Source organism: Tamandua tetradactyla, chromosome 6, assembly GCF_023851605.1.
Source record: "Tamandua tetradactyla isolate mTamTet1 chromosome 6, mTamTet1.pri, whole genome shotgun sequence".
NCBI classification, from domain to species: domain Eukaryota; kingdom Metazoa; phylum Chordata; class Mammalia; order Pilosa; family Myrmecophagidae; genus Tamandua; species Tamandua tetradactyla.
In genome coordinates this window covers 155,064,990-155,074,156 of record NC_135332.1, presented here as the reverse complement: position 1 = coordinate 155,074,156, position 9,167 = coordinate 155,064,990, and the positions used below count along the sequence as shown (strand labels likewise).

Below are 9,167 nucleotides of genomic sequence, written 5' to 3'. Positions count from 1 at the left end.
AAGTTCAAAAGCTGTCAGTGAGAAGGGAGGCATGAAAGGGTAGAAAGAGCTTTAAGTTCCTTTGGACATTGGTATGAACAAACACAACCCTGCTTTTAGTAAAAAAATAAAATTCCAGCCATTGTAAATCAGATGAGTTTGTCAAACTCCCATAGCTGTTTACCAGAAGTAACTTGTTCAGTAGAAAGCCAAACTTGGATTTTCCTGAGCAAGAATGCTGGAATTAAAGAAGAAATGTGTAAGTGAAACAAATTGTTCCTCTTTTTTGTTCTTCTATAGCAAAATAATAAGAAGAAGAAATAGTATGCACAGCTTCCTTCCTCTAGTGACAAAGAAAAGGAGTTTTGGAAAGAAAGGGAGGACAAAAGTACCAGCAAGATTAGGGACCCAGAAAACTTATCTTTTTCACAATTTTCTATTTAAAGGACCCTAGAAAAAAGATAGAGGACACGATTATTGTAGCTAGAACTGACTTTTTAAAGAGCAAAATCGATGCCAAGATTTCAGATTGTTTACTTACTTCTGCTGGTTTTTGCCACATTGAGTTATTTCAAATTTCTTACTACTGATAGAGTGGTGTGTCTGCCCCAAACTTGCATTTGTCTGAAAAGCAAGATCCATGATTTCTAAAAGTAAACTGACCCTGTTCTTTCCTTTTAGCTTCCTTTTGCAATATTTATTTAATACTAACTCAATTTTGACTAGCAGATGACTGTTATAGGTGGATATATGGATGAGATTTTTTAAAAAAGGGCAAAGGACAAACAAAATTGAAAAGAATTCTCTGCACAAAGTTTATAAAGTCTTTAAGGACATTTTCTAAGTAGTTTCTTATAATATCCACTGCTGCAATAACCTCTAATCAGTGAAAACTGAACCATGAAAGACAGAGAAGATGATAATGCAAGGAGTATATTGGTGGCAACTTCTATAGGCCCAGGGATGTGTCATCTTTACTTGACACCTAAAACACATATATAAAAGCACTTAATGTGTTTGGGTTACTCTTGATGATGGATTATCATTCAAATCTATCTTCTGTGCAATTTCTTCTCCAACTTCATCTTCTTAAAAGGCAGATGCTTCAGGTATTTTGGGACTTTTACATTTAATGAGTTGCTATTTTTCCGTTGCAACTTGCATTTCCAGAATGATGGTGTAAGTGTTCAGAATAGCTAATGTGATGGAAATTTCTGAAATTATAATTATGTGCTTTGATTTTGTTTATAAAGAATGAACTTGGTAGCATCAGTTTCTTAATATAGATAAAATGTCGCAGGACTGTAGCATGTTCTTGTTTTGGAATACAGTAGGAGTTAGAGTGAGTTGCTCATATGCAGTTAATACCTCAACTCCCCATCTTGTCATTTTACATCCAGTTGTTTTGAACTTCTTTTATTTTCTTGATTCCTGTGCATTCTTTACACTCTCAGTCTTTGCATATATAGCTTTGTCTTCCAACGACCCAACCCAACCCATGTAACAGATTAAGATTTTAATCATCCTTTGGGACCCGACTTAGCTATTATTACTACTAACTCTAGAAATCTTTTCTCAGCATCTGATTTAAGTGCCCTTCCTTTGGATGCCACAATGCCATTTATTTTCCTGACATATCACAGTCTATTTAATTTAGGTGCCTACCTCTGTGAGGTCAGTGTTTAAAATTATCACCATTATCACTGTATTCCTACCCAACTGTATAAAATATTTATTCCTTTAATTATTTAAAAAAGTTTCAGGAAATGATTTTTATCATTGAGTATTAAGAAACAAAGACTTCCAACAAGCTTTACTACTGAATGTTCTCTCCTCATAATTCTGAACAATCTGGTTAGTTTTCTTATAGTTGCCATTATTATCACAAATTTAGTGCTTAAAACAACACATATTTGTTATCTTAAAGTCGTATAGGTCAGAAATCCAACACAGGTTTCACTGGGCTAAAATCAAAGTGTTGCCAGAGCTGCATTTCTTTATGGAGCACATGGGAGAATCTGTTTCCTTTCCTTTGCCAGAGGCTACCTTATTCTATCTTCAAAGCCGAAGCTTGCATCTCTCTGTGGCTTTCTTTTTCAACACATCTCTGTCTCTCCTTCCTGCTTCCCTCCTCCACTTTTAAAGATCCTTGTGATTATACTGGGACCACCCAAGAAACCCAGAGTCATTTCCATAACTTAAAGTCAGATGATCAGCAGTCTTATCTCCATCTGCAACTCTACCCCTTTTCCCCTTTTGCCATTGTAACCTAACATGTTCACAAGTTCCGCATGGGCATGTTTGGGAGCCTTTATTCTGCCTACCACATTGGTTGATTTCACTTCTTTTGTTTTGCATATGCTTTTCCCAAAAGGACTTCTGTGACTTCTTTCCAAGTATGTAAATAATAACTGATATTTTCTTAATTGCAAGGCAATTCTATATAAATCATCACAATGAGATTTCAAATGTCAATTATGGGTCCATCAAATAACTTAGAATCATTTGATTTTTTTTTTCCCCATGGGTAGTCACCAGGAATCAAATCTGTGTCTCCAGCATGGCAGGCAAGAACTCTATCTGCTGAGCCACCATGGCCTGCTCATTTGAGCTTAAATAAAAAATAATTCATTATCGCTATTCAAAATTAGAGTTTGTATAAACACAAAAGAAATTACATCTAAGGACACATGTTAATTGAAGTTCATAGTTGCACTGGACAGAAATCCAATGTATCCTTCAATCCACTGAGGGATGTTTTATGAAATAAAAAGTGGGGAACAATGCTGTAGTTTACCTTTTAGGGATGAAACTAAGCCTCAGGGACAACTGAAATGAGAAACTTGAACAAGGACAAGACTTTATATCTCTCATCTCTGCTTTTCTCTTTAAATTCACTTGATTCTTTTCACTCTGTCAGATGTTCTCCTCATAATGAAAAATGTAACCTCTGAGGGTAAATGAATTTTACATTTCATAACCTCAGTCACTGAAAAAGAGATTTACCATTTACTCATAGGTCAAGGCTGATAATCCTAGAACAGCAAGACATTTAGTTTAGTTAGGCTCTTCTGGACCAGTCAACTGAAGACAGGATTGAGTATCACACTGTAATAAAAATATGGGAACTTTGTTCAAGGAAGAGGAGTATTTCCTAGAAAACACTAACTGGGAAAACAATCCCACCAATAACCAAAGCAAAAGTATAAATGGTTGTGACTATGTGGTGCTCAATACATATTATTTACCTGAATAAATAAATAAATAGTTAATATGTTTTCATTAAAAAAATAAATTCTAGGTTAGATCCTAATGTCATCAATAATTTATCACCTACACTTGATCATAAGTCAATTACAATGAGAATTAAATGTTCATCTTTATAAATATAAGCTACATAATGATCCTTATTCACCAAAGAAATATTTGGTTAGACTCAATGGGTTTTAAATAACCACGAAAATTAGGAATGTTAGAAAAATTTTTTCCAGCCATCGTGGAAAGCAACATTTCTTTCTCCTCTTTCCAACTCATTTAAGTAAAACTCTTGAAATAAGATACCTCATTCTTTCATTATTCTTGTTACTCAAACACCCATGGCTGTGGACTCACTTTGCCTGGTTCCAGAGCATGTGAAAATTACCTTACATACTGGTGCTGTGTCTAGTACTGATAATGTAATTCAGCTGTCTGTGATTATGTGCTCTACACAAAAGGGAAGTCACTGCATAATTTCTGGTTTACTACTGTCTTTCAGAAAAGAGATTTGTGGGAAAAGGCCAGTGGCAGATATAAAAAATAATGTGACTTTTATTTTTTACATCGTGATTTTATCATAGGAGTCACTTTCAGGGCATCTCAAACTTCACATCTCCTCTGTGAAATTGACACTATAATTCACACTTTACAGATGAGAAAACTGTGACTCAGAAATTTCAAGTAATTTTTCCAAGGTCATGGAATCATTAATTATGGATCTCGGTTTTATCCTTGAATCTGTTGCTCTTTAGCCTGCTCTTGAGACCTTTAGAAAAGTACTTTTTTTTTACTTTTTATATTGCTTGCTTGTAAATGTCTTTATAAACCTCAACTTTTCAAATGTGTTTATACTTCACTTATTGGCAAGAAATACGACTATATGTCATAATTCCTCAATTTTAAAAATTATGCAAGTAAAACCAGATGCATTTAATGAGAAGTTATTTTAATTGTCCCTATGTGAGGAGAATAACCATAAAATAGGAAATAACAAATAGACCAAGACTTTGATTATAACCTCAACCTGCCTGTTAATATTTCTTACCACTTTAAAGTAGTTACTTTTAAAATTAATCTTGAAAAATGTAATAACATTAGAATTGAATTTTTAGTATTGGATTACATGAAAGATGAAATATGCTACAGATATTATGTTAACGGTTCTTACTGGTTATTAAATTAAACTTGGAAATTACTCTTGACTTCCAAATATCAGAAAAATTCCTGACATGAGTAGGAATAAGGAGTATTTAATATTCTTACCACATTAAAATAATATGTGCTTTTTAGGTGGTTTCCAAGCAGACACTGAAAATCAGTATTGTTTGACATTACTTGAATAGAAAACCGAATTAGATCTCTTACAGATTTGGCCTCATGTGTGGGAGATAACAGTTACAGCTGGTGAAAATAACTCAGTTTTAAAAAATAATTTTCAATCACTGAAAATGACATAATTCCTCCGAGAATACTGAAGAAAGTCATTCAAGCAGACCACCTATGGAGTTAATGCTCAAGATGTATTTGTCAACTGCATTTAGCTCACTTCATATAAATGTGACGGAGAATTTTAAATGGAATGACACAGAGGCATACCGAAATCAAGTTACCAATGAGACTAATAATACAGTGTCTTAAATTGTGATCAACCATAAAATGCCTTCAAGGAGGTGATCAAACAGCTCACTCAGCAGGAAGGCATCATGGGGTGAAAGCAGATTTGGGACTCAGACAGCATTATAATCACACATCTGAGAATCTAAAGAGCTGTTTTCCATGCCATTAAATAACCCAGAATATTCAAACAATGGATTGTTTTTTGATGATTTGCACTCTCTCTAAGTTATCAAAATCACTCATTTTACAGCTAGGACCTACAGATAAGATGTCACTATTTCATTATAGTTTATAAAGGAGGCCAAAATGTGCACTTGTAAATTTTTTTTTTTTTAGTATGACTGGGTTTGAGTGAAACTTTATAAATCATAAAATTTGAATTTTATATAATTTTCACTAACTGTAAGGCAGTATCCTTTTGATTTGCTTCCAACCATTCAAAAATCTTGTGCATTTTTGATACAATAAACTCTTGGCGTACAAAAATCTGAGTTTTTTTTCCAAATACAAATGAATATAAGTGCCCACCTCTTATGGGCGGTGAGTCGCTCCTCACCACTCATGCACAGTGGGCCCTTCCTCTTCCCCAGCAACCGTGGACGACAACCTGGGCTGTGGGCTCACGGCCTAGCTAGTTGTGGCTCGTGGACGTGGCCCGGGAGCCATGGACCCCTTCATCACTTCACCAACCAGACCCATGGCCGGGACCTACTCTTCAGAGCCACTCACTACACATGCCTGTTGTTTAGTTATTTGTTAGAACCTAACACTGGCAAAGAGAAAGTGGTAATAAAGCTCAAGAAACTGGAGTCCAGTGTGAACACTGGCGGTAAATGGTTCCAACTAGGCAAAGTGGGCCATGCTGTACAGGCAACTCAGCAGAGCATTTCAGACCACTGACCTGGTACCCTGCTGTGCCTAACCTTAGCCAACCTGAACCGTGTGATTTATTTCATCTGGGGTGGCCTCATCCTCTGGGAGAAGGATATAGGGCTTGCCTCTGGCATCAACAAAGTGAAATGGCAAATGTGGGCTGCCTGACACCACTACTATACCCTCCTACTGAACCTGGTCAGGGATCTGTATGAAATCTCCCTGCAAGTGGAAAAAGTTGCACATGACTGGGCAAAGAGGGAGAAATCACCATCCCAGAATCCTCATGGGTACAATGTGGTCGATGAGGGTACAGAATGGCTTCAGTTCTTTCTCCTTCTCTTATTCCGGTCCCTGAGGAAGCACCCACCCTTGCTCCTGGGACACAGTGAAGAATCTCTCTGATAACCTCAACCCTTTGGCTGGAGATCTATAAGTCCAATTCCACATCATTGGACTTGGAGGTCTTATGTCCTCTATAGCAGGCATCATCACTGTGACATAGCCTCAGATGAGGCTAAGGACCCACTAAGGTATTTCTAGTCTGACGACTAACACCTGCTGTAAAAGGTTACCTCTTAGTGAAATGGATATTTGCATTACTCATAGAGTAATGTCACACAGTGCTTAAAGACTTGTTCACATTAGCATTTAGTGACCTGTGACATGAGCTCAAGTGGGGACAGAAAGGGAGCATGAAGATTAATGTATATTTTTTTGAGAACTGGAGGGATTTCTGGATTTTTGAGTATTTCCCCTTCATTTAACATTTATTGAGTATCTCTTATGCACACAGTAGAAGCTTAGTATTTGTTGAATAAATAAAAATTGAAAGAGACCCAATCAGACTAATAACTAAACACTAATATACAGTCACCTTGGGGTTGTGCGGTTTCACCTGACCACAATAAGTCTAATACACAGCACTCTCAATCTAGTATGGAGTCCCATTTGTCTCTGATCAGTTATTCTCCCTCCACAGATGTCAGTGGCAGGATGGAGGGGCGCTGGGCTCGCAGCCTCTTAACTTGCACTCCCGTCTTCACTGTCCAGAAGCAGAATCATAAAAGCACCCGGCAGCATCATGATTTAAAGTCTGTCTATAGGAAGAGGTTGTGAAGAAGTACAGTGACTATGCCAAATCATAAGCAAAGGCTAAAGAAGTTGAAGTGATTTATATTCAAGGCCTGAACCTCCATCTTCTAACTCTCAATCCAGTGTTCCTTCCATGATATCTCACTGCCCTCGTGTTTGAGTGGAAGTGTGAGACTCCAGAATCCTGTGCTTTTCACCTTTTATCCTCCATTGGTCAGTAATTTGCGTTTTGTTTTATGAAAATTAAAACCATATCTAGGGGAGAAAAAAAAAAAAACATATCTAGGGTGGGCCATGGTGGCTTAGCAGGCAGAGTTCTCACCTGCCATGCCGGAGCCCTGGGTTCGATTCCTGGTGCCTGCCCGTGCAAACAAAACAAAACAAAACAAAACAAAAAAACACATCTAGACTTACCAACTAGATTGTTTTATTTAAAATGGTAAAATAGTTTAGGAAATGCTGTGTTAATTTGCATCAAAATTTACGCAGTTACAAAAGTTCATGAATATGAGTATGGGAGAGTCACAGTTTTCTATGATAAATCAGATTTTCATATTTATAGGGTGGTTGGGGGAGGTAGAGAAGAGTAGTACGGGGCCAGTGGAGAGGACACCAGAATGATGAGTAAATGCCGTCTACTCGTGTTGCTATTTCCTGACTTGGTGTTAGGTTCTTACTTGTGATCCATTGACATAGGATGCCTTCATGTAGGAAGCGGACGTCAGTCCTCCAGGTTCTTACTTGTGATCTGTTGACATAGGATGCCTTCATGTAGGAGGCTGACGTCAGTCCTCCAGGTTCTTACTTGTGATCCGTGGACATAGGATGCCTTCATGTAGGAAGCGGACGTCAGTCCTCCAGGTTCTTACTTGTGATCCGTGGACATAGGATGCCTTCATGTAGAGGCTGACGTCAGTCCTCCAGGTTCTTACTTGTGATCCGTGGACATAGGATGCCTTCATGTAGGAAGCGGACGTCAGTCCTCCAGGTTCTTACTTGTGATCCGTTGACATAGGATGCCTTCATGTAGGAGGCTGACGTCAGTCCTCCAGGTTCTTACTTGTGATCCGTGGACATAGGATGCCTTCATGTAGGAGGCTGACGTCAGTCCTCCAGTAATGCTTTTTCACTTACCTGAATGGAAGTGAGAAAAGAAATGTGCACTATATAAATTAAATTTCCCATAAATGTGATTGAGATGCTTAAAAGCTAGACTCGGGTCCTTGTTTCTCTGTTTTTAAAGCTTTCCATTATGACATGGGATTTATTTGTGAAAGAACTTTTTGGGACTTCTAAGAGAAATGAAAGATGCTAGATCAGGGAAAATGAAAATTTTAAATACCTATTTTTTACCTTGTCTGGATTTCCTATTGTATTACAGGTTAGTTATGTCTAATAAATTTCTAAACAAAATTTTAAAAAAATAAAAGACTGCAAATCCCTACAAACCCTTCATATCTGACAGGAGTTAGGTAACTAGAGACACACTTGCTTCAACATTTTCTCTTAGGAGACCAGAAAGCTACACTGAACTCGATTCTACTGAATCTAAAATGATCAATAACCTTGCCCTAAATTTACCTGAACAGGAACAAGGCAAGTCCAAATTCTTTTTACTCAAACAGGCAATGTTTAAATAGGATCCACATTCCTGTGCATAACATTCTTGCATCAATACTCCTTGGGCTTCCTCTGAACTGCCTGAGTCCTTGCAACCCCGGTCTCTCATATCACTTTTTTTCAGCCTACCATCTCTGTGCATTATCTAATATCTTGTTTTATAAATAATTCAGTCAAACATCCTTTCAATACCAGCTCTCCAGCAGCCACTTATCCTATGCTGCATGCATAGATATGAAGCTATATAGATATGATTCCACTACTCTCAACAAGCTCACCCCTTGAGAATCAGACTCACAAAAGTCTGGTCAGTGACTTAGGTGCTGTTATGAGAGGACATAGCAGATTTGGGAGACCCACAGATGGGAATAGTAAACTCTGCCTAGTCTGGGAATGCTTCTCAAGGGAATAATGCTGGATTTAAATCTTGGAAGGAAAATAGGGATTTTGCAGGTGATTGAGAAGAAAGATTAGCATGTATAAAACTCCAAGGCTCTGAATTAGTAAGCATCTTTATGTGCAAGAATTTCATAATGGCTGAAGCCCTAAGTATTGAGAGAGCAGGGAGACACATAGAGAAGGTGAGAGGAATAGGCAGAGTCTAGTTACTGAGAATTAGAATACTGAACTAAGGAATTTGGGGTTTTATAATGATCAGTGGAATTTATTGATGATTTGATATATGACAAGAACATAGCTAATAATTGGACATGCATTAGCTCATC

At 37.4% G+C, this 9,167-nt stretch overlaps 1 pseudogene; it reads left to right on the top strand.

The window, feature by feature from the left end:
• Positions 1-5,415: 5,415 nt before the first annotated feature.
• Positions 5,416-6,259, top strand: LOC143686865 (peroxisomal membrane protein 11A-like; annotated as a pseudogene).
• The last annotated feature ends 2,908 nt before the right edge of the window (positions 6,260-9,167 follow it).